Below are 26,946 nucleotides of genomic sequence, written 5' to 3' on the forward strand. Positions count from 1 at the left end.
CTTTTCACAGAAGCCTTCCTTAACTTCCTGTTGTGAGGGAGGGAAAAAAAGAAAGGAAGAAATCAAGACCCAAAGGAACATGCCAACTCAAATTAAATATAGAATTAACTGATTTTGTTTTGCAAAAGAAACACCCTGAATGCATACAGATAGCCAGCAGGTGGATGCAAAGCAGTAATGGATTTTCAGCTCTTTTTATATGGAATTAAAGCTACAGTTGTTATACATTATCCTACTTTTAGTATATAGTTGGTACATATTTATGATAGTATTTACATTATAAGCTATCCTGACGTTCTGTTTTATGTAATTCTTTAGTAGTACCTTCTATGGTTGCCTCTGACATGTATTTTGGCATTTGATTAGTCATATCCTTCAACATTCCTCAGTGAGGTTAGGCTAAGTACTGTTTTCCATGTAACTAAATTAACCATCCAGTTGTGCTCATACATCTACCCATTAATTTTCTTCCTAGCCTTTTTGTTTTCTGTGTATTTTTAAATATGATTTATTGTTAAATTGGCTTACATATGACACTCAGTGCTCCTCCCAACAAGTGCCCTCCTCAATGCCCATCACCCATTTGCCATTCTGTGTATTTTTTTTTTTTTTAATTTCTTTGGTGTATTTCTCTCTCTCTCTCTCTATTAGACTATAACCTCCAGTGAAAATCAATGGATGCATGAATATTTTTGTGTCTATATTGGAGTCATAAATTCTAAATTAAATATAGAGACAACTATGCATATAGAAATTTAGGTGTATTTAAATTTTTTCCTGTTATATATATAATAACTATATATTTGTAAAACTAAATATTTGTCGGTAGCAAGCAAATGCAAGTAGCTTTTCAAATGCTAATTAGTTAATGGATAATTTAATATTATTCTCTGAGATGTAAGATTTGTGAAACTCCTACCATGTTTGTGAAGTGCAAATATATTTTCATACTAACATCTGTCATCAAGATAATAGGCTCCTAAAGTCATTTTTGCACTAAATGCTAACTAATTTGAATGTAAATTTAAAAAAATAAAAAATAAAATTTAAAAAATGAAAATATAAAAATTAAAAAAAGATAATAGGCTTCTCTGTAGTTATTACAAACAGCAATTACTCAGATGTACAACTTAAGCATGAAAGTTCAATTGCAGCAATTGCTGGTCGCTTTTTCCTTCTCTGAATAAGAGTCAGTCAGTTAACATACATTAATTGATGTTCATTTAAATTCATCTAGACTCAAAAACAATAGATAGTCTAAGAGGAGGCCCAGGAATAATGTTAAGTTTATTTAGCTCTTGGTGGAGCAGAACTGGGAAAATAAGGGAAAGAATAAGGGGAAAATCTTTAGATTTCTGGCTTTTCAGTTATGAGGTTATGTTAGACCACTTTGCCCTTTGTTTTACTTTTTCTTCCCAGTGCTGATTGAAGATTTTTCTGTTTTGAATTCTGTGTTATCTATCTGGCTGCTTAGGAGGATGTAACTGGCTAAGATGCAGCCCTTGTTTTGCTACAACTGTGCTTTTCCACGTCCATTCCTGATGTTAATACCGAATGATTGGTAAATTGGGCCTTTGGGAAGAAATTAAGTGAGAGCATGGAAAATTTGCAATTTGGCAAATTCTTCTTTTCTGTTCTCACATGTGAAATATGATATGGAGAAATCAGGCTTTAAATGGGCATTTCAAAAACTACAATGAGAAAATCAATAAGGACATAAATTACAAGGTAGTTCAAGTGTATTTTCCACACTGGTAACACATCACTGGCGTGAAGGAGATTCCAATATACTAGTAGAGGTACTTAATTCAATTTTCCCTTTAAATGCACTTAGTTTTATAGGTTTATTAATCATTCTGGAGACATAACTACATCCCTATTCTATTTTATATATGCATTTGTGTATATATATACCTAATAGAAATAAGTATATTGTGTGTATATATATATATACATGTAAGATATTGTGTATATGCATACATATATATGCAAAATTGTGAAATATTTTCAGATAGCTTTTTCAGATTTTTTATTTGTATAAGTGGGGCAGGAGGAAGTATAGATATGAGTTCAATGGATATTACTCTTAGGACTTGAAAAAATGTATTGATCTTTATGTTTATCAATACTTTTCTCTTCCCTCCTTATGCAAATCAAATCATTATCTGAAAAAGAATTACCTGATCCTGATATATATATAGACACACATAGAATTTTTTTAGGAATGGAAGTCCTAATGTCAACAGATTATTTACATTTTTTTTTACTCTAAAAAGTTAACTCAAATATAGGAAGAAGAGAGATTCTAAATGGATTTTGTATGTTTAGGTTGTAGACTCCTACCTCAGGACAGAAAATGAAGAGCAATTCCACTATCTCATAGATTTTCAGGGGTTATCCATTGTCAGATTTTCAAAAAATTGAGATTCAAAAAATTGTCTAAAACTTTGACATACTAATGTTGAATGCATTTTGAAGGAAAGGGGATCTAAACTACAAAAGGAAGAATATTGTCAAACAAAAATCTGTTATGTTTTCACTGTTTGAGGTAAAGAAACCAGCTTTTACAAATATTTGGTTATTATCACTACTAAGTAATTACTTGCTTATACAAATAATTACCTTTGTTTCTATTCATTTTGAAAAATTTTATTTTTTAAATTTAAGCAATATCAGCAAACTAAGGAAAAGCTTAAAATAGTGATGATAAATGTTGGGTTTGCTAAACTGCATTGAACCTTCAGACTGTCAGAGAAAGAGTAAGAAAAACAGAAAACAAGAAAGAAGAAAGCAAAGACAAAGGGAGAGTGTAGGAGAGAGAAAGAAGAGGGAGAGGAAAAAAGAGTGAGAGAGAGAGAGAGAGAGACAGACAGAGACAGAGGGAAAGATGCTCTCATGAAGAGAAGAATAATAACCCCTGATGTATTCTTTCTTTCCAGGGCTCCTAAGTAGCATCATCAGTAAGTATTTCCTGTGATTGCATGAGGAATGTCAGCCAAGAGCTGTCACTGCCAGATATTTGTATTTATTTTGAGCAAAAAAAAAAAAAAAAGGAATTTAGGGATTGGCCTATTGTATTAGGATCTCCAGTTATTCCATTAAGACAAGTGGTAAACTTTAAAGGAAACTTGTGATCATTTAGAAGCTGACATTTGATTTCCCTGTGTTGCCAGTCTCCAGTATAATTTGTTGCCTCTAACAAAGTAATAAACAGTGTTCAACTTAAGGTTAGGGCACAGAAAAAGTGGCTTCCCCATGAAAATAAAAACTACATCTCAAAAGTTGGCAGGGAGTACTGTTGCAGCAAAATTTATTGGGAAAAGATTGAAACTGCTTTTATGAATAGAACATTGAGAAAAGCAATATCAACAGAAGTAAAATCTACCATGGTCATAACGTTCTTGACTGACAAATTAAGTCAGGTTAAATCCCTGTGGGACTTTGGTCCAAACCAGTATGTTGTTGGATAGTCATGTCAAGGGCCACCTTCTCCATTGATGTTTTTCTTTAATACTACTTTTTGACTGCCAGTATTTCAGTGATGGTCATATTTGAGTATCCTCATTACATATAAATGTTGGTGACTCTATTCCCATCGCTCTCCCTTTTGGCTTCAAGGCCCCCACTGTTTCCACTTATACACTGATGACCCCTGAATTTGTAAGTGAAACCAATTCCTGACCTGGTCTCTGGGTCCCTTCCCTTCCTACCTATGTCTTTTGGTTGGCACATTTAGTCCATTTACATTCAGTGTTATTATAGAAAGATATGGGTTTAGAGTCATTGTGATGTCTGTAGGTTTCATGCTTGTAACGATGTCTCTGGTACTTTGTCTCACAGGATCCCCCTTAGGATCTCTTGTAGGGCTGGTTTAGTGGTGATGAATTCCTTCAGTTTTTGTTTGTTTGGGAAAAGCTTTATCTCTCCTTCTATTCTAAATGACAGACTTGCTGGATAAAGGATTCTCAGCTGCATATTTTTTCTGTTCATCACATGGAAGATATCCTGCCATTCCTTTCTGGCCTGCCAAGTTTCAGTAGAGAGCTCGGTCACGATTCTTATAGGTCTCCCTTTATATGTTACAGCACGTTTATCTAGCTGCTTTCAGAATTTTCTCTTTATCCTTGTATTTTTCCAGTTTCACTATGATATGTCGTGCAGAAGATCGATTCAGGTTACGTCTGAAGGGAGTTCTCTATGCCTCTTGGATTTCAATGCCTTTTTTCTTTCCCAGATCAGGGAAGTTCTCAGCTATTATTTCTTCAAGTACACCTTCAGCACCTTTTCCTCTCTCTTCCTCTTCTGGAATACCAATTATACGTATATTATTTCTGTTTAGTGCATCACTTAGTTCTCTAAGTTTCCCCTCATACTCCTGGATTTTTTTATCTCTCTTTTTCTCAGCTTCCACTTTTTCCATAATTTTATCTTCTAGTTCACCTATTCTCTCCTCTGCCTCTTCAATCCGAGCCATGGTCGTCGTCTTCATTTTATTTTGCAGTTCATTTAGAGCATTTTTTAGCTCCTCCTGACTGTTCCTTAGTCCCTTGATCTCTGTAGCAATAGATTCTCTGCTGTCCTCTATACTGTTTTCAAGCCCAGCGATTAATTTTATGACTATTATTCTAAATTCACTTTCTGTTATATTGTTTAAATCCTTTTTGATCAGTTCGTTAGCTGTTGTTATTTCCTGGAGATTCTTTTGAGGGGAATTCTTCCATTTGGTCATTTTGGATAGTCCCTGGAGTGGTGCGTAACTGCGGGGCACTTCCCCTGTGCTGTCTTGAATAACTTGCATTGGTGGGTGGGGCCACAGTCAGACCTGATGTCTGCCCCCAGCCCACTGCTGGGGCCACAGTCAGACTGGTGTGTGCCTTCTCTTCCCCTCTCCTTGGGGCAGGATTCACTGTGGGGTGGCGTGGCCCATCTGGGCTACTTGCACACTGCCAGGCTTGTGGTGCTGGGGATCTGGCGTGTTAGCTGGGGTGGATCGGCAAGGTGCACGGGGGTGGGAGGGGCAGGCTCAACTTGCTTATCGCTGGGTGATCCACTTTGGGAGGGACCCTGCGGCACCGGGAGGGAGTCAGACCCCCCACCAGAGGGATGGATCCGCAGAAGCACGGCGTTGGGTGTTTGCGTGGTGCAAGCAAGTTCCCTGGCAGGAACTGGTTCCCTTTGGGATTTTGGCTGGGGGATGGGCGAGGGAGACGGTGCTCATGAGCACCTTTGTTCCCCACCAAGCTGAGCTCTGTCCTCAGGGGCTCAACAACTCTCCCTCCCGTTGTCCTCCAGCCCTCCCATTCTCTGAGCAGAACTGTTAGCTTATAACCTTCCAGATGTCAAGTCTCGCTTGCTGTCAGAACACACTCCGTCTGGCCCCTCTGCTTTTGCAAGCCAGACTCGGGGGCTCTGCTTGGCTGGCGGGCCGCCCCTCCGCCCCAGCTCCCTCCCGCCAGTCCGTGGAGCACGCACCGCCTCTCCACCCTTCCTACCCTCTTCTGTGGGCCTCTCGTCTGTGCTTGGCTCTGGAGAATCTGTTCTGCTAGTCTTCTGTCGGTTTTCTGGGTTATTTAAGCAGATGTGGGTGGAATGTAAGTGGTCAGCAGGACGTGGTGAGCCCAGCGTCCTCCTACGCCACCATCTTCCCCTCGGCAATCCTGAAACTTCTTTCCACATTTTAAACAGTGGTTATAGTATACTCTTACAGTATCTTCACTGGGAAAAGATCTGGGAGAATGCCAAACACATATATCTCTAGATGATACATGCCAGATAGTAATCTTAAACATAATTTTAAAATCTTGCTTAGCTGTCTGTAGTTCATTTCTCCTTCCTGGATAGAGGACTCAAGCATCATATAGGCCCAAGTTATTCTTTTGAAGTTTGAATTAGCCATAGTTATATGGGAATAATAAAATATGTAACCTGCTGAGGTAAGTAACTATGGAGGCAACGTTAAAAAATGTATAATTAATTCATTTATAAAATATTCATTGAGTGTCTGCTGAGTACCAGGTATAGTACTAGGCTTTGGGAAGGCCACAGTGAACAAGACATACTTTCTATTCACACAGGCTTCATTCTGACAGGGGAGACAGAAAAACACTGAGGCCATAACTCCACAGAGCACACAGAGAGCAGGAGCTATGAAATCCCCAGGCAGGAGGAAACCAACCTGTCTGCAGAGGCCATGAAAACGGAACAGTCTCAGACAAAGTCTGTCAGCAGTGGACTTGACTTTAAATCCTAGCTGTATACTATTTAACCTCTCAATGGCTCACTTTCCCCATCTACAAAATGAGGTTTTGCCACATCGCACTGTCAAAAGAATTATATGAGCTAAGCTGTTTAGCATGTACAGCATAATAAGCAGTCACTAAATGTTAACCAATGTTACTACTATTATAATTGCCATCGTTACAGCTGAGGCTGAGCTCAAGAAAAGGTGAAAGTGCCTCTTATTAAGGAGCATATTACACTAAACTTCTCTCACTCACCCAAAAGGATTCAGTCAAGTAAGAACTCACAGGCTAAAGGAGCCGCGGAGCCTGCCAAGTCATGCTTGCTCTCTCAAAGCAGAGTACAGAGGAGTGACTTTGTGGCCGAGAGAAAAATCGTTTCATAACTGGAAAAAGTTCTTTGCCTACTTCAGTAATAGTCCCTTGGATGTGCCCAAATTACTCTTCAGATGAGTGGCTGCTCTTTTTGGGGGCTGGCTGCCTGTGTAATTGCTGAGCTGAACACCTGGGTTCTTTGGTGTTAAATGCTATTGGAGGACAACCTTGGGAAGTTAGTTTCCTGGAGATGCTGCATATACTAGTATTTTTCATCACACTCTCATGGGACAGCTGCTTCCAACTATAGACATGCATTTTATGTGTTTTAGAACACAGAGCTTTTTATCTTTTCAGTATAACTGACTTAATAGTTCAAATTTATGGTCATCATTTTACTTCCCCTCCCTCTTCAATCCTCACATCTAATCTGATATACATTAATCTCAAATCTATCTACTATCTGTCTGCTATTTTCTATCTATCTATCTATCTATCTATCTATCTATCCATCATCTGTCTATAATCTATAGACATCTATCTATAATCTGTCTATAATCTGTATATAATCTGTCTATAATCTATCATTTGGTGGGCAAAAACAAATGAAAAATAAGTTTAATTCCCTTTGTTGAAAATAAGGGAAGAGGTTAACTACCTTCCCGCCTCCCTTGGAGCATTTACTTCAGAAAACTTGTAAACTATGTCTCTTTGAAATGTATAGAAAGCTTTCTAAAAGAAAATAGTCTCTTCCCAGCTTTATGATCCAGGGATGTCTTTCTCAAAGACTTGGAAGCCATGTCTTTGAGATATCATCGAGGAAGCTTGTGCCCCTATCTCCCAGGCTCTGTGGGAGAGTAGGAGTCTAACTTGGCAGTGCTTCGCTGCAAGGTGTAAAGCCATCTCCTTGCTAATGAAATGAGAAATTTACTTTTCCTTTGGGTAAAGCCAATTAACAAACACATAAGGCCACCGCAGTTACCGGATGAATCTAGGATGAACTGTGCATGACAAATGGTGCTGTCAAAGCCTCTTACTTGAGGGCTAGTTGTTGCTAATCTTGAGAACATGTCAGGAAATGGTTGTGTCTGCTCAGCTATATAATAGTGTGAGATTATGTTCCATCTTTGCAGTCTCTTAGCAAGTTGCCTGTGATGTGCATCACAGTCTGGCTTAATGCTTATTCCATAATAAAAGTGTTCTCTTTCTTTCCTGTCTTTGTGGGGGATTTTCTGGGTTGGGAGAAGATTTTCTCTATCTGTCTATTTACCTCTCTCTCTCTCTCTCTCTTTCCATTTCTGTCATATCACCTTATGTGCCATATTTATCTGCCTATAGTATTTCTCTACTTGCTTATAATCATGCTTCCTCCACTTATTCAGCCATGTGGACTTTAAAAACTGAGTTCAGGGGGCGCCTGGGTGGCTCAGTCGGTTGAGCATCTGACGTCGGCTCAGGTCACGATCTCATGGTTCTTGTGTTCGAGCCCCGCGTCAGGCTCTGTGCTGGCAGCTCGGAGCCTGGAGCCTGCTTCGGATTCTGTGTCTCCCCCTCTCTCTCTGCCCCCTCTGCTGCCCGCACTCCGTGTCTCTCTGTCTCTCAGTAATAAATAAATGTTAAAAAAATTAAAAAATAAACTGAGTTCAGGATATCTCATTATTCTTCCTAAAATCCTTCAATGGCTCCCATTGTGGCTCAAATGAAATCCAAAGTCCTATAAGCCCCAAGTGATCTGGCTCTTTTCCAACTCACCCACCACAGCTCCTGTCTCTCCTGCTTGCGCATTATGTTTCAGCCATGCTTGCCTTTTGTTTCAATTCCCTAAATGTATCGAGCTCTTTCCCATCCATAGCTTTTCCATATGCCATTCGCTTGGCCTGGAATACTCTTTCCCTCACTCCCTATGGTTTATTTCTTGGCAGGTCTTAACCTAAATGTCCCTTCCCCAGAGAGACCATTCTTCACCCAATCTGAGTACATTGGCCTTATTATTTTTATTTTCTTTTTATCATCAGGGGGCTTATCACCATTCATAACAATATATTTATTTGTTTGGTGTTTGTTTGTCATACAAAGACAGGAACTGTGCATCCCCGACCCTGTCATTGTAAAGCCAGTGCCACCAAGTCATCTGCAACATGGCATAATTCCACAGCTATTTAATGTGTGGATCTTTATTGAAGTTCATTTCAAAGAGAACTATCTCTTAGTGTTTTTCTCCTTTTTGCTGTTTGTGTTTTCTCCTGTTGGAGGGCTGGACTGACACTGAAGACACGCATTTGGAACATTAAACTTGCCAGGGAGTATAACCTGGCAAGTATAACCTTAAAAGCCTATGAATCCCAGTTGAGTACTTTCTGATTTTTTGTTTGTTTTGTTTTCTTTTTTAATTACTGGCACTCTGTTAGTTAGTTATAGATCTGAAGGGCGAGATGTGCAGCACTACCACACTTGGTGACATGCCAGGGAGACTAGGAACTCCATAGGAGTGAAGAGAGCTCTCCTCCATCTGTTAACCCATCAGGATGCTTTTCAACTTGCATTAAAAGTCAGTACTGTACCGAAAAGCATGAAGGGTCGGGAGGTGTGGCAGGGGCCCCACTTCAGTAAGATAGATGGTGGCGCTGGGTTTTGCTATGGGAATGGTTGAAGAAAGTGCTGAGCCCCAATGGGCCACTGAGGATAATGTGGGCCACAGATTTACATTTTCCGCAGAAGTTCAAGAAAGAGTGATTTTAACAAAACAGGCTCAGTTTAGGATGCATGAAACCTTGCAAACAAGATTGCTAGGAGGTAAATAGGTTTGCAGCTCTTAGTACGTGTTTTCTACTTTGTTTTATTTATTTATTTTCCACTCTAGTGCCTTCAAATCATTGGTTGCCAGTTTTATTTTTCAAATACCCTTAACACACACGTTGGTGAGACTTAAAAGTATTATTGATGACAGTGGAGGGTCTTGCTGCACATTTTTAGTAATGAGTCACAGAATGCATTAAATAATATGATTTTAAATAGAGACACCATTTACCTCCCCTCTGTACCACCAAGGACTGAGTAAGGGGAGCAAATAAGTTTGTCTTCATGTACAGATCACAAGATTGGTCCCCATTGTGATTCAGTATTTAGTTTTGATTAATTATAAGACCAGAACTTTGGCTCTGACTCTAGGTCATTTTTTGCTTCCTCCAGATGGGCTGTGGAGCATCAGAGTCTCCTTGGTCTGTGGTTGAGACCACTGCCACTCTGCTTTTGTGGAAACTTCCAGGCCTAGTGCCCTTTATTCCGGAGCCCTCAGCCTCCAGGTCAATAATGCAAGATGAGCCAAGTGTTTCTGGAATTACTTTCTCACTCACCTTTTCCATCTCTGAAAATGCAGCTGCAGCAGTTGTGGTCATTGACCCACAGAGAGAAAAGTATCAAATGCAATCAGCAGCTGCCTATCTTCCTGCCCAGCTCCTCTCTACAGACAGAAGAGATTCATGTCAAGTTACCCATTGTTAAGAACAGAAAAGTCAGTGATTTCCCAAGAGCTTCTTCAGAAAACTGAATTTCATCTGAAGTCTGAATCCCTGGGCTTGAGTCCCTGCCTGCAGGTCAGAGGGACCAAGATTTAAACAACCAAGTCTCTTAATAAACTGTTAGTATCAATCTTTCATTTGACCTCTGTCTGGAAATACTTGCTGATTTTTTCTTTCTTTTCTTTTCTTTTCTTTTCTTTTCTTTTCTTCTCTTTTCTTCTCTTCTCTTCTCTTCTCTTCTCTTCTCTTCTCTTCTCTCTTCTCTTCTCTTCTATTTTATTTTATTTTATTTTCCTTTTTTACACCCTGCTGCTTTTAAAACCCCTTTACACCATTTTTAAATCATAACTGTCAGGATTTCTGAATGTGTGCTGCATTAGGATTTTCCAGGGAATTTTGGGATACTTCCTGGCCTAGCCCTATATACCAAGTCAGATTCATGGACTGGAGCCTTGGAATCATCATTTTTAACAAGTTCTCATAAACTTTTTTTAATGTTTATTTATTTTTGAGAGAGAGAGAGAGAGAGAGAGCAGGGAAGGGGCAGAGGGAGAGGGAGACACAGAATCTGAAGCAGGCTCCAGGCTCTGAGCTGTCAGAATGGAGCCTGCTGTGGTGCTTGAACTCACCAATGGTGAGATCATGACCTGAGCCGAAGTTGGAGGCTTAACCGACTGAGCCACCCAGGCACCCCTCTCACAAATGTTACTATACTCATGAATAAACATTTGAAGCTCCCTGAAGCACATGGCACATAGTAGATGCCTCCACCGTAGTAACTTAATATGTTAACCCATTGACATGAGAATTCATCAGAAATAGAATTAAAATGCCCATTGCCTTATTCAGTGCATAATGCAGAAAATTTTTACTTGCGAGTATGCTGTCTCTAAACAAGACAGCCAACTCACTGTCCTGAAATGAATGATTTGATAATGTGGGCAGGCAACATGTTCATTGTCACAGCTTTGTTGATTTTTTGTAGATACTGAAGATATGTGTAAGTTCATCGCTAGTGTTACCACAGCGATGATATATAATGTAACGTGGGGTAGAAATTATTTGGTGGCAGAATTTATTTGTAAGGTTTTATATATTATTCCAATCTTTTTTTATAGAATAATAAAGAATTTGAGTCAGTTAAATTGTTCAGTTATAATTTACTACCTTCAAAAGAGGAAATTATATGTTGTAGAAGCTATTCACACTTGGATTTGGGGATCATAAAATGTCTTGGACATATTTATCATGGTAAGTATGCTTTAACAGCATCTCCTTAATCACCTTGCATAGGAAGTATAAGCATATTTGAATAAAGTGGAAAAAAGACCTGATTTTTCCCCTTGGTGTGCGTTAGAAACATTGTGATGCTTATACTGGTAGAAGACAGAGCATTGTGACCTTGTGTAATCTTGGGGTTCCTGAAGTTTTAAGACATAATATTTAAATCATTCCTGAGGGAAAGTCCCATCATTTGACATTTGCCATAACTGCTAAAATCTACAAACTGGCTGTTCATGGGGATTGGTTTGTTAACTGACTCATGTTTGCTGAGTTATTATCAGTGCTCCATTCCTAGAGAAACTTCTCACCTTGGGAACCATCCCTTATTGGATCCTGGAAGATAAGTCTGAAAGGATCATAAGCAGTTTATGACTCAGTCCATGTAGCTGGGCTAAGGAACTTCTTACCTTGAAAGGCTTTTCTTGCAGAGGCTCTGGGCCCAGTGCTTGCCTGGTACACTGTTGCTTTGTGCCATGAGTACCAGCAACACAGAGCTGGAAAGGGCTTGTAGAGGACTTTCAGTCCATTCATTTATCCTCTACCTGTACCCTGGAAAGAACCAACTGCATTCTTTCCTAGTCACGTCCATATCCTTATACCTTGTCTTACATAGGACAGACTTCATGAGGGTGTGTACAAGGTAAGATAGCAAATCTTACTTATGGATGCATATTGTATAGGTTAAAGAAAAATTGCATGGTACAAGAAAGTGACAAGAGTAGAACTTTGTTTTATTGGGAGTTCAAGACTGTTCTTTATGCTTTGTCAGTGTGCAAACTAATGTGTATCTGGAAATGAGTGGAAGGTTTCTCTCCAGAGAAAAAGAGAAGGAAAGAGAGAGAGAAAAAACCCCAAAATGTTTAGAGTTTCTTGCTGTATGTTCCCAAGTAGAATGAGTAGAAGAGACCCTTGCCTTATACATGAGGAAGACTTAGCACTTGTTAGAGAAATAACAATTTATTAAGCCTTTGTTTCCTGGATTAGTTCTCTACCCCCACCCCATAGTGTTTTAATCATTGGATTTAGTCTATTGGAGGATTGATAAGTAGCGGATGAAAAGCAGAAAGCATCTCTTCTGGAAAAAGGGGAGAGTTTATGGCAGAACCACAAGTTTTGTATTTAAAGAGGAAAAAAAAAGAATAGGGAATGGCTGTATTTTTGTTTTAATCCTAAGTGCTGAGCTGTATTGCAGAAAAGTCATACATAGATATTTCCAACTCATTGCTTTACTTTAAGCAAGAGGTCAAAATGACCACACATTTGTTTTTGTTTTTGTTTTTAATAGTGAAAGAGGCTTTGAGGTTTTAAAGTTTAGAGAATTACTCATCTCAAAAAAATGGATACAGGAAAAACAATTTTGCTTATGTCACCTGAGCTGTCATATCCTTAAATTGTGCCACTTGCTCAAATTTTAGTTGGATACAGTTTGCCTCATTCTTGTCTTCTTGTTTTGTACTACCTCCCTGGGATCTCATCCACTCACATTTCAGCTATCAACAATGAAGTAATGAGTCCCCAGGCAAGATTTTATTGAGAATATATAATATTGCCTAGTAGAGGCTGGCAGGTAATGCTTTATTTTGTAAGAACCATTGGCATGTAGTGAGTCAAAGGGAGACATAATTTGGATTATGATGACATTATCTAACAAAATATGATTATTAACTTCTGCTGATTTTTAACTTCTTTAATTGTTTAAAGGTTATGATTCTTATTACAAAAGTCATTATTCTTAGTTTTATATTTAATCAAGGACAAACATTAGATGCAGTGCAAAATACACCTAAGTAGATTTCAGGAACTATGAGAAACTATGATCGAGTTTTATACATACATTTTTATATTTTTTCTTTCTTTCTTTTTCTGTGAAGTTACTTATCCTATATAAATGGATTCATTAGAAGCATTTTTATTTATGTTACATGGAACCATCAGATCAGGACAAAATGGTGCCGTTCATATATGTATATATATATTTGTCAATGACCTGGCCAATTAGTATTAAGGGGTTGGTAGTTGGTGGAAATCTGTAATTGATGATTGCTTAATGGACTACCATCCATGAGGAAATGAGTCTATCTCATACCTGTCTGTGCATAAACCATGCACAACATGACCCTTAGTCAAGAATTGACGGTGGCTTTATTTTAATGGTGATTTTGAGTTATCTCTTGACCCTCACTACCTCTCTTTATCTTGGTTATTTTATTTACCAAGTCCCTCAATATGTTGATGTCACACTGCAGATATTTAATAAATATTTTTTTAAAAATTACTGATACTAAGAAGATGGTCCAGACTTTGGAAGTTCCAATTAAAGGTGAGAAAAGGACATCTGCAATGGAGTGATCTGATTCAGCTCACTGAATCTCTCCTGTTCTGAATTAAAAATTTTTTTTTCCAGAAGGGCACCCTCCCCCAAGCCCCCCAAAAAAACTCTTCTGAGGAGTAGCTTATTTTTGGATTATGTACATGTCTCTGTCATGTTCACCATGATTGGTAGATTTTTTAATGTTTATTTATTTATTTGTTTTGAGAGAGAGTGTGAGTAGGGGAAGGGGCAGAGAGAGAGGGAGAGGGAGAATCCCAAGCTGGCCCCACACTGTCAGTGAGAGTCTGATGCGAGGCTTGATCTCACAAATTGTGAGATCATGACCTGAGTTGAAAGTCAGAGTCTAACATTTAACTGACTGAGCCACTCAGACACCTTGATTTTTTTTTTATTGTTTATTGATTGCTCTTAAATTGTAAGACACTAAGTAAATATCATTGAAATAGGGTAAATCAAACTTGCTTTCTGGAGCAGTCTCAAAGTCTGAAATGATCTATGCTTTTGGAAGCAATGCCTCGCATGAGGGATTATTTGCATTATCATAAGTCAGTTCGTTCATTCATTCATTCAATTATCATAAATCAGTTTAATTGCTGAGCTCTTTACTAACCTGAGGGTTTTCCTGAGTTACATTGTATAAAATGACCACTGCATAAAATGACCACTGCTGTTAGGAGGAAGTTACAACTACGTGGGCAGAACCCTTCTCTTAGGCAGAATCCAGGGAGGGAGAGAAGAGGAGCTAGAGCAGGCTAGGCTGAATTAGGGTAGTTTCCTTGCAATAGCTTTTATTGGACATGGAAGGGGGACTAAGGGCTCTAACTTCAGGGGAAATTTTGTCTTTAAGGTCTTTACAACTTTGTGTTACCTCTCTCTTTTTAAGTACTAGGTTTTCATTCTGATCTTTGCCTCTCTACCAATCTTCCCTCTTCCATCTCAAACAACCCTAACTTTTGAACTCTACCCAGATCTGCTCACTTGGGAAAAGCTCAAATTGGCTCTAACTTGTTTTACTCCGCTACTTTTGGCCCTTATTTCCTCTGCTTCTGCCTTTCTCCCACCTTCTAAATAAAACTTTCAGCAAGATATAGAGAGGAAATAATGCAAACTTGGAATTCAGACAGACCCTAAGTTCAGGTCTTGACTTTTTCCCTTTCATTAGCTGTTGTGGGCAAGTAACACCCTGACCTATAGAATTACATGGGCGAAATTGTGCTGATTATATATATAGGCAATCGCTGGAAAAATTTATCAACTCAGTCCATTCCCAGAGTGGACCTAATCTTATTGCAGCTACTTAGAAACACACAGAGTCCAAGATAGTGCAAAATATTCTTATGTGTCCTTCCAAAGTTACTTCTTAGAGCCAGTTTCACTTCTTGGGGGGCATTGGAAGCTCTCTTGTCTGTCACTTTTTTCTTTTTCTTCGCTTCTTCCAACCTAAGTTTGGTTTCCTTATAGCCAAAGAGCATTTACCTCTAAGAATGTCCAGGTATCTTGAATATTTGAGTAGAACATCTATAAAGGAAACAGTAGGCTGATTGTCCTATTAAGCTGGGGGAGCACAGGGCCAGACAAATGTGTGAAAATGCACAGAATCTCATTCTGCCACATGTATAGAACACCCACACTCAAGACATAGTCCTAAAGAAACAAAAAAACCCTCATACTCATTTTTTCTATTTATACCATTTATTAACAAAATATATAATTAAAATGAATTTCTACTAAAGGGTTAAATGTACATAGTGGAGAATGGAAGGGGCAGACTCAAAGAAATCTTTATCTGTACAGTTTGAAGGTATTGGGGGAGACATTTAAGTAAATTGAATCCTACAACAGTGAATCATTATGATGTTCATATAGGAAATTTCCCTTTTATTACTAACCTCAATTACCAACAAAAAAGGGTGCCATTCATTTTGTTCTAAATTTTATTTAATTAGGATATTCAGTTTTATATGTGCTTAGCCTTTAAATTTTAGTATATTTTTCTTTCCAGGACTCAGAGGGCCAATTTTCCTAGGCAACATTTGTTGAGTATAGTAAGTCCTAGCATAGTAAGATGAAGGCTCCTTTTATAAATTAATTATGTGTGGTCTGCACCATTTTTTTAAATAAAATGTTTCCATTCACTCTTAAACTTTTTTTCTTTTTTCCTTTAAAAAATGTTTAGTAACACATCATTGTACAATTAAGGAAGTTATTCCTTGTACAGTCAGAGGAAATGAGAGAACATAAAGAGTATAGTATGATAAAGGAATATAAATTACCCCAGGAACATCAGAAAAGATTTAAAGAAGTTGCAAGGTACTGTATCCACAGCTCATCTCCATAGTTCCCAAACACTGCTGTGAGGCCTTTGTCTCTTCTTTTTTTTCCTTTCCAGTTTTATGGAGATATAATTGACATATAACATTATATTAGTTTAAGGTATACAACATAATGATTTGATATATGTATACATTGAAAAATGATTACCACAGTTAGTTTAGTTAATATCCATCACTTCACATAGTTACAAATTTTTTTCTTATGATGAAAACTTTTAAAATCTACTCTCTTAGCAATTTTCAAATATACAATACAGTATTGTTAACTATAGGCACCATGCCATACATTACATCCTCAGAATTAATTAATTTTCTATTTTAGAAAGAGAGAGAAATAGTGTGAGTAGGGGAGAAGGGTAGAGGTAGAGAGAGAGAATCTTAGGCAGGCTCCACACTCAGTGCAGACCCCACTCAGGGCTCGATCCCATGGCCATGGGATCATGACCTCAGCTGGAATCCAGTCCGATACTCAACCAACTGAGCCACCCAACCACCCCATAATTTATTTATTGATAACTGGAAGTGTATACCTCTTTCTTCTTGTATACATGTACCCTGATTGCCCCTACTCTACCCTCATCTTGCCCCTGAAGACTGAGTTCCAAAAGAAACATTCTTGACAAAGCAGTGTGTTTTATAGTGATGGAGACTTTACTTAAATACAAGGAATCTGTGCTTATTCCTTTACCTAGTAAAGGAAATGTGGCATAAACTCCAAGTAATTTCTGCAACTGCTTAGGAATTCTTTATGTTTTGCTACTGAGATGGGAAAGCAAAATTTCTAGATGAGAGATTATAAAATTGACAGGATTATAAAATATAGGTAAGTATTACTCTTTAGGGCTCTTAATAAAGAATAATTAAACAATAACTATTAGAGACTGTTATAGTGGTGTTTAGATATTTAATGAGCATCAACTATATGGCAAGCACCATGCTAGATGCTCCATATAAAAAGATGAGGAAATTGTTGCCATCTACAAGAAGCTTACTACCAAGCTAAAAAGGCAGGTGTTAAAAAGAAACAATTAGATTAAAAATATGGCACTTGTTCTAACAGTAATGGATAAAATGATTAAAGAATAGGTTCTAAAAGTGCTAATTTATACTCAGGTGATAGCTTAGACATTGAGGATGCCTGTATCAATGCATTTCTGCTTTGACTGAGGGCAGATCAAACAGTGTGTGAGACACTTCCAAGGAATTCTGCAAAGGAAATGACAGAGGAAGGTTAAAGATGTTAGTGTACTGGCTCATGCAGGATCATTTATCAGACCATCCAATTATAAACATGTTGGGCAGAGTGTGAAATACTAAAAAATGATGCTGACTCTGACCTAAAGAGATTTTTGGGGAGACAGGATCTGACAAATGAACTGGAGTTCAGCAGCATATATCCTTTAAGAAAACACTGGAGTGGGAATTCCACTAATGTTTCTTGCAACTATAGTTGGGACTCTTTCAGATTGCAGGCAACACTCAAGTGTATGGAACCCAGCTCTGCTGCTTATTTTCTCTGGAACTTGGCCAACTTCTCTGACCCTCAGCTTCCTTGCCTCTGTACACTACCCTCATAGAGCTCATAGAGCTTTTGGGGGGATTCATTCATGCCCAAATTTACTAGACATTATGTTAATTTTTTTCATGTTTATCTAATATAATCTTCAATAACTTCAATATATTATCCTCATTTGGCAGGAGAAGAAATCAAAGTAATTATCCCAAGAACACATGGCTATAACTTGCAGAGCCCAGAATGGGATTCTGATCTATCTCACTCCAAAATCCAACCTTGTATAAACTAGGTTCTCATTTGACAGATGGAATACATATGAAGGCACTAAAAAATGTCATTTCTATGTAGTTAATCAACAATTATTTAACACCTACTATATTCTAGGCATTCCATTAAAAACCAAAGGTAAATAACAATAGAGATTTCAGTGAGATAAAAAATTATGTAATCTACTATTTGCCAGGATAGAGAATGATAAACTCAAAGATCAGACCTCCTCTCCACAGAAATTATCTGCTAACACTTGAAAATTTCATTGATGGTTATAACTGTCAAAAAAACTTAAGGAATAATTTTCAGCTCTAAAATCTAAGTTATACAACATTATGGTACCCTATGGATATAATATACAAATTAAAAGATTAGAATTCTGAAGATAAATTTTAGAAAGAATATAGAATCTAATATACATCAATATATAAAAACTTACATCTACATCTACCTGCCATTTTATCAATCTCCATCTGTTTTGATATATACATATCTGTGTATATCGAGACAATATCAGAACTATGTAGGAAAAATAGTTAACACCTGATAAACATTTCTGAGTTTAAAAGAACAGTGCTCATTCAGAAAGACGTTGAGGGCTATAGGGGAAGGATAATTAGGAGTGGTTTAGATGAATAGTGATTGAAAGGGTGGTTTAAGAAGCAAGTGCTGTAAATAAGTCAGTCAGAGAAAGACAAATACATGATTTCACTCATATGTGGAATTTAAGAAACACAACAGATGAACATAGGGGAAATGAAGGAAAAATAAGATAAAAATAGAGAGATAGGCAAACCATAGAGACTCTTTAAAGACAGAGAACGAACTGAGGATTGCTGGAGGAGAGGTGGGTGGGAGGATGGGCTAAATGGGTGATGGGCATTAAGGAGGGCACTTGTTGGGATGAGCACTGGGTGTTATATAGAAGTGATGAATCACTGGGTGCTACTGAAACCAAGACTCCACTGTATGTTGACTAACTTGAATTTAAATTTAAAAAATCAGGCAAAGAGCAGCAATGGCAACAACAATAATAATTACATAAACATTAAACAAACAACCAAACAAGTGTTGTACAAAAGTAGGAAATTGTAAAATTAGCCTAGGGTATGCAGGTAATTACAATTAGTTATTAGTAGAACATGAAGAATAAGGCAGTGTTGTTGGAAAGTCACTTGGAAAGGCACAGAGGTTATTGTGATTTTATTGGAGATTTGCACTGCTGGAATTTTTTTTTTTTATTACGTAGGTTTTTGCAGTAGCAAAAAGGGAGAGAAATAGATAGTAGTATAGCAATAGAAGCATCAGCATTGTGCTGAGAATACACTGGGACAGTATAGACCAAAATGGGATGAATGTAGAAAAAGAAGTCAGAAGATAATAAAAAAAAAAAAAAAAAGGAGGAACCAGATCAGCATTAGGTTTGTCTGTTCCTCAAAAACTTTTGGTTTAGATATTTGCTCCCTATTGAGGAGGGACTGATGATTAATACAATCTTCACTCATGAGTCTATGTATTTAAATTATATAAGTGTATATATGTATATATATTACATACGTATATCTATATCTAATCTATACCTATCTATGAATGATTAAGTATAAATTTACACAATTCATTTCTTTTGTCTTCATAAATAAACAGGTTATATTTTATTTACATAATTAAACATGTGTTAAGTATTATTATATTTGAGGCTCTATATTAAGAGCTTGATTTACAAAGATGGATACAAGATTGATCCTGGCACTTTTAAGTGCAGATGAGGAGCAGTGAATGAACCAGGTGAACCCAAATGATGATTGTAATTGCCTTTTTGGTTTCTAAAGCAAGTGGTCTTATTTCTTACCTTTCTAGACCTTCCTGTCCTCATTCCTTGCTTTCATGCCTGAAGGTTTTGGGAATCCCCAGCCCCATGTGAGAGATGCACTTCCTTACCCGTCAACTCTGCAGGACTATACTGGGAAGGTGGTCTCCTGGTCTTTTTTTAAGAGAAGAGGATCAGACAAATAGCCATGCCTTTAAGCTTGCTTAACCCTCCCAAGTAATAAGTACATGAGGCTTTGATAAAAATCCCTTATTATATTTACCATGAATCCCCTAAACTCTACCTCAACATAAATTATACTGCATTTTCTGAGGTTTATAATTATGTGGAATCTATTTGCAACTTGCTTGAATCAGACTAAAAAAGGGAATTATGTACTCAAGTCCTAGACTAAATAAATCTAGGGAAATATGAAGCCATTTTTCACTTCTATTAATAATTTCAAACATAGCTAACATGAATCAATTTTAATTGCAGAATTAAAATAATAAACCAGTTGGAAAGTCAACTGTTTAAGAATCAGACATATTAGTTTTTTCTGCCTCTAGCTCAAATACTTTTTAAAGGATTGGAAGATTCTATAATTATACTTAAAATATGTTTTTTAACAAGGCAAATAAACACTGATATCCAGTTAAAATATGTGTTATTTGTGATTGGATTATTTCAACAGCAACAGATGAAAAATACTAACATGATTCATCCCAAAGTTAAGAGATATTTTTATTATTGTGATAAAAACCACAAAACATGAAATCCACCTCTTAATAAATTTTTAAGTGTACGGTATAGTATAACAGCTTGAGGTAGAATACAGTGCATCTATTCTCAGGCTTTGCTGCAGAATTATATTAACATGATGAACTTCCTGGTGAAAATGTCCAATTGATGTACCTTATTAAAATATTCTATTTTATTTTAGAAAATATCCCAGAAAGGAATATTCTTTATTCTTGAAAGTCTTTATTCTTGAATTCTTCCAAAAAAATCACTTCTTAGTAATTAACTAAGAACTCCATATATAGTTATTTTAAATTTCAACCAAAATAATAGTATTTTACTTAAAATTTCTTTATAACAGTTTAGTGACTTGTCACAGCTAATTTTAATCATGTAAAAACTTTTAATCAAGTACAGAAGATGGCCATCATTGCAATGACATATGTGTCACAGAAAGCAAAGTGGATCCATCTTACTCAACTAGGTTGTATATACCAATTGCATGTTTTTTTTTTACTATAATCATGGTAATTCTCTGTGTCATGTCTCTCCTTAAAATTATTCAGACTCTGCTTTAATTGTTGGACATATTCAAATTCCTTTACGTGGTATTTAATAGTTTCTGAAACCAAGTTCCAACTTAGCTTTCCTGCCAAGCGTTACCACCCAGGGACAAAACATAAATGTTTGTTTGTAGTAGCACATCACAGAAGATGGAGATTGGAGAGAGTTGAAACTTAGTTCAAGATTCACATAGCAGGACAGGAGAAAGATAGGAAATAAAGGCTGAATGAGGGATTACTCTGGAGGTGGGGCAGCCAGGCAGCCTCAGAAGATGCCAGGCTGTATCATTTGTAAAGCTGGAATCAGGGTGGAAGGTTCAACCAGGTAGGATCTCTGTGTAGGGAAGCCAGTAGTCTGGTACTGACCAGAGACCACAGGGTGAGGGACAAGAAGTGGTTTGTGCCAGTAGTTTGAGAACTAATCAGGCTCTGGTCTACAGAAGAAATGGAGAAAGTACATGATCAGAAATAAGAAGAGGCAAGACAATGCTTCCAAAGGAGGTAAAAGAACAGGTCGTAGGTTTTATCTTAAGGGTAGGTCCAGAATTTGACTGGTAGAGACAAAGAAGCAGTAGTATAGGATTCTAGTGGATTTGGGGTCTGGTTTTGAGGATGACTTAACTTAAATCTCATCAGATGAAAGGACTGAGATTGTTGATGTACTTCTTGTCTTAGAACTGACTAAGGGACTAGGCTAGACTACATACCCAGGAAAGAAATATCAGAAAACTTAGGTGTGGACAGGCAAAAAAATCAGAGGAGGAAGAAATGATAAACTGATGTTTCTAGCCTTACCTCTCACTGCTCCAAAATGCCAACTAACCCCCTGAGTTAGCCCTCTTTTCACATAATTATTCTTTTCCCCATTCTTCCAGCCTTTGTGCATGGTACTTAAGTGAAATGTTTTTCCCTATGGATAGCAACTGGATGCAATTCCACAAACATTTATGAAACAAATGCCTCATGGCAGTACTCTGCTACAGAGATGAAAAGAACAGAATCTAAATCTCATGGGTTTCCAATATTCCTCCTGAACCCTTACTGCTTACTCTCTCTGCTGATTTCCTTAACCATATGATGTGAGATATTTTATATCTTGGGGTAAATGTTAATATTAAATTCAGAATGTATATCACCAGCTACCACCACTAGACTGCAACTTATTTAAGGTGTTAGGTATTGTATATTAAAACTTCTTTCCATCTAGCATTGTAGGCAGAGTAAAACCTTAGTAAGTTGTTGATTTACTGGCTATTTTAGTTTGGTGGTTATAAATTTTGCTTGTCATTAGAGCTTTTGCATTAGTTCATGTCAATATGCAATTTTGTCAGGTATTTTAAAATCCTTTAAATACTTTGACATTTTAGAGAAAAGGATTGAACTATGAAAACATAAGCTCTGTGAACAATTCAACCTTCAAAATAATATTTATTTATATCTTTAGAATTTATGTAGGGGATATCTTAATTTTATGGTCTAATTGGCAAGAGTTTGCTTCCAGGGCTTAACAAAACCTGTGGCTATGTAAAGCTGAGAAGAATTACCTAAAATCTTTGGATGTATAATTGAATAGCTCACTATTAAAACAGTATTAACTTGGTTTTTGTTGTTGTTGTTGTTGTTGTCTTGTGTTATTGCTTATAACATTATTTATTGCCTGTAATGTTAAACTCAGACTTATGACTTAGATTATATTAAAAATTTAAACAATTATCTTAATTAGATATAAAAGCAGGGTTTGCAATCACTAATGAATCATAACAAAATTTAAGAAAGAGAGACTCAGATAAACACCTCATTCAGTTACGGAGAAAATTATAATTGGGGAAATGTAATCCAAATGGAAGCTAGCTGTAAGGGATTCAATACATAATGCAAGAAGCAATTATGCTGGCCTTTTGAAAAATTATACCACTCTTTTTTTCCCCCTTCAAATTTAGAATTTTTCCTTAATAATTAATCAACTTGAGAGTTGAGGCTCGACATTTTTCAGTAGTATTGAATTTGGGTGGGGTACTCTCCTTGATAGTCAAAGATGGCTAGATTCTCAGAATATGATTCTTTATAGACTTTTCATTGCGTGAAAGTATTATGGGAAAAATATATAGTTTGTATGACATAAGTTATTCCTATTAATTGTTACCTACAGAATACTGGGTAAAACAAACTGTATTCATTGAAATGATGCTCTTTCAATCCCTTCTATAGTAGCTGTATATATTGCATCTACTATACTTTTCTGCAAACCCAATAAAGGCCGAGGCACAGAACTCTTTCTTTGAAGGAAAATGATTGCATCTGATTTTCACAAAGACTTACTTAGAATGTCTACATTTCGTGTGTGTGTGTGTGTGTGTGTGTGTGTGTGTGTGTGTCTGTGATGAATCCTAGACTAACACACATATAGCCACATTTTTCTTTTCAGATGAGGCCTCATTAATAAAAACATATTTGGACTTTCTAAAAGAAAAATCTTCCTGTGTTTCTTCTTTACCATTCACACAGAACATTTCCGTGACCAGATGTATCAGTTTTCCACACCAAGCTATTCTCTGATGCCAGCTGGGTGTCCTACAATTCAATTCAGTTCTGACACTAACCAGAGGTAGCACAGACTCAATAAGTTAAGGGTTCAGTCCCACAAGACTGTCCCTCACTTCAGATGTCAATTACAAATCCAGGTTCTGTGCTCCTCACCTGTGCTGTACAAATCCTCACCTGTGCTTCTGACTGACTGCCTGTAAATCAGTATTCCCATGAACCTCTCCTTGGGTTCAGAAATTTTCAAGGATGGCTCACAGAACTCAGGGAAACAATTTACTCTTTTAATATAAAGAATACAATGAAATATAAGGATGAGTAGTCAGATAAAGAGATACATAGGTGCAAGGTCTGGGAGGGTCCCAAGTGTGGGGGCTTCTGTCTATGGAGTTAAAGTTACCAGCCTCCCAGCATCTGGATGTGTTCACTGAGCCCCCAACCTTCACTTTTGGGATTTTGGGGCAGGGGCTTCATCATGTAGGCATGACTTATTATTACCTCATACTCCAGCCTGTCTCCCTTTTCCAGAGGATGGAGGTGGGGCTAAAAGGTCCAAGCATCTAATCATGGCTTGGTCTTTCTGGTGACCAGCCTCCATCCTGAAGCTACCCAGAATAGCCTCATAAGAACAAAAGACACTCCTATCACCTGGGACATTCCAAGGGATAGAGGAGTTCTGTGTTAGGAACTGGCACCACAGAGCAAATATTAGAATGAAAGACATTCCCAGTGCCCTTTAGGAAATTAGAAGGGTTTTAGGAGCTCCTTGTCAAGGAATGGAATGGAAAGACCAATACACAGATTTTCTATTATTTCACAGACTTTCTTCCACAACAACCACTGCCTCAGTATGCATTATTTTCTTATTTAAATCAGTATAGCTATATATATATTGTAATAATTGTTCTCTTTTTGAAATAAAATAGTTTTTTTCAGGATTTTATTTTATTTCTTTCCCTCTGCTTTTTTCTCCATGTTTAACTGGTGGGTGAGTGGAAGAAGAAACTTACCTTTGCTTATCTTTTTGGGAATGTACATTTGTTGAGTACTGGCCATATTCTGGACCATATGGTTGAGCAACTGCATTATTGTCTGGCAAAAGAAACAACACAAATACCTGAAGCACTTAAAGAATAGGAAGTGCTATAGTGTCATGGTGATTGAAAGTCTCTTGACTGACACCCTTCTCTGCAGTGACTGGTGAGGATACAGCACTCCTTAGAGAAGAGCTAGGCCTGAAGAAATAGGATGTGAGTGAGGGTCTAAAATAACAGTGATCATATGGCAAGTACTCATTTTTAAGTGCCTATCATGTGCCAGACCTTATACTAAGCACTTTCTGTATACTCATTCAAACCTTAAAATAGTTGTTAGGTCATCTTATTATACTCATACTCTTTCTCATGAAAACAGCCAACTATACTATTAGAGTTAGGTCCTTTTCTGATTTTGTTTATCTTGTTTGTCTTCTTTCTGAAAACCTCCAATGAAATGACAATAGATCCAGAATTGATTTGACAGCAATAAAAGTAGGATGCTGTGGAAAATGCTGACAAGATTATTTTCTTCTATTGAGTACTTTAACAGATCCCAAAGGGAGATGCAACTTCCGTGAGAAATCTTGAGAGTATGAAGCTTCTTGTTTTATAACATCTTTGCCTTCCAATTGAGATTGGCTCAAGCCCTCAGTTTTTCATTGGACTCTCAAAGAAACTTTCCAATGATTTTTCTGAGATTTCTAATGCTATTGTTTAGCTTGGAGTCTGTTTTTGCTTTCACAGAACCATCTGAGAAATTTTTTAAAAACAATGTTCTGAATATGATACCTTTCTTTCAGAGAACTTCATGCGCTGCTTACAGAATGAAAAGTAAGATCCTTAGAATGATCTTTAAGGCTGCCATCCTCTAGCCCCTATCTACCTTTTTAGTCTTTTCATTCTTTCATTCATTCTGCACTCTACCAACACCTGTCTATTTTTCAATCATAAGGAAATTTTGTGTTTGCTACTGGGAGGGGTGAAGAGTCTGGACTTCAGAGACAGATACCCAAGTTTCAACACCTGACTCTTGTTTATCTCCAGCTGTGAGACTTAAGGCAAGTTACTTTGTTCTGGTTTTTTCTTTATAATGAGGATAATTATAATATCTATCCTATGGGGTTATGGTGAGAACCAAATGAACAAATGAACTTAAGTGTAAAGCACTTAAGACAGTGATTTGCATAAGGAGAGTGCTATGTGTCATTTATTATTTTTTATCTGTGTTCATTCATAATCATTTGGCCTGAAGTATCTCCCATTTCTAACCTCTCACAATTTGCCCTTCAAGACTCTACTCAGATGCTGTCTCCAGTATTAAGTCTTTCTAGACTTACTCCCTTTATCCCAGGAGTTTGTTATTCCATCCCCTTCCTATTTATGCCTATATGTTATTAGATTTGTACTTACATTATGCCATCCATCATATTGTGTTTATAAATAGTGTTTTTTTTCCCTCTAGGGGATACTGTTGCTCCTTGAGTGAAAAAACCAAAAGTCTCAGTATGTGGCATAATATAGAGAGAAGTATCTGAATTCCTAGAAAGCTAGGTTCAAATTAATTGAAGTGTGAAGAAGGCCAGATTACCTAATGTCTGCAAGCCTTAGTTTACTCATCTTTCAATTAGATGAATAATTGCAACTTTTTTATGGTTATGTCAATATTATCCATCATTGTGATATTAGTTCTACCCCCCTTGATATTTTGACAGATTTTATAGCCATTTCATTTATTGTTTGTATATATTAATTAGCAACCAAGCATGGGAGTTTAGAGAGGTTGGGCAAAAAGGAAACAGTGAGGATTTCTTCAATAATGAGAAATATTAACATAATATAGTTTCCCCCTAAATATTTGAAATCATACAGTTTCCCTGAGGACATTTTATGCATTTTTTTGATTATATGACATACCTTTGCTCTTTGCTTAGTTGAACCATCAGTAATATTCTGGGAATCTTTTCCCACACATGTTTCCTCAAAGTAAAACTCTTCATGAACCAACATTTCAGATGAATAATTGTGGATTATCTTAAATCCTAGAGGTTTTGAAATTTCATGATTTAATAGTTTTAGAGGGATTCTTTTGGGAGTTAAAAGGCTGTTCTTAGAAAATCAGTTAAGACTTCTGCTCAGTGCAAATGTCCATGAACATAGCCTCAAACATTATCTATGTTCTTTCATCAAGTATCTTTTAGCTGGAGCAAGAGAGAGTTAGTGTATAATATTGCTTGCATCTTTCAGATAAGGAAATTAAAGGATGAGGAAATTTAAAGTGGACTGAAGAAAGAAATATATAACAACTTCATGTCTTTGTGCCTGCTAATACCCGCTCAGTAGGTTGAAGATTTTTTCCTCAGCTTTATGCTACATTTTTTCCCATAAAATATTCCCCTCCATCTCCATATATTATGGAGATAATTCAATGGTAAACTATAAATAAAAATAAT

Source organism: Panthera pardus, unplaced genomic scaffold, assembly GCF_024362965.1.
Source record: "Panthera pardus isolate Hobbes unplaced genomic scaffold, ASM2436296v1 HiC_scaffold_17, whole genome shotgun sequence".
Classification (NCBI taxonomy): domain Eukaryota; kingdom Metazoa; phylum Chordata; class Mammalia; order Carnivora; family Felidae; genus Panthera; species Panthera pardus.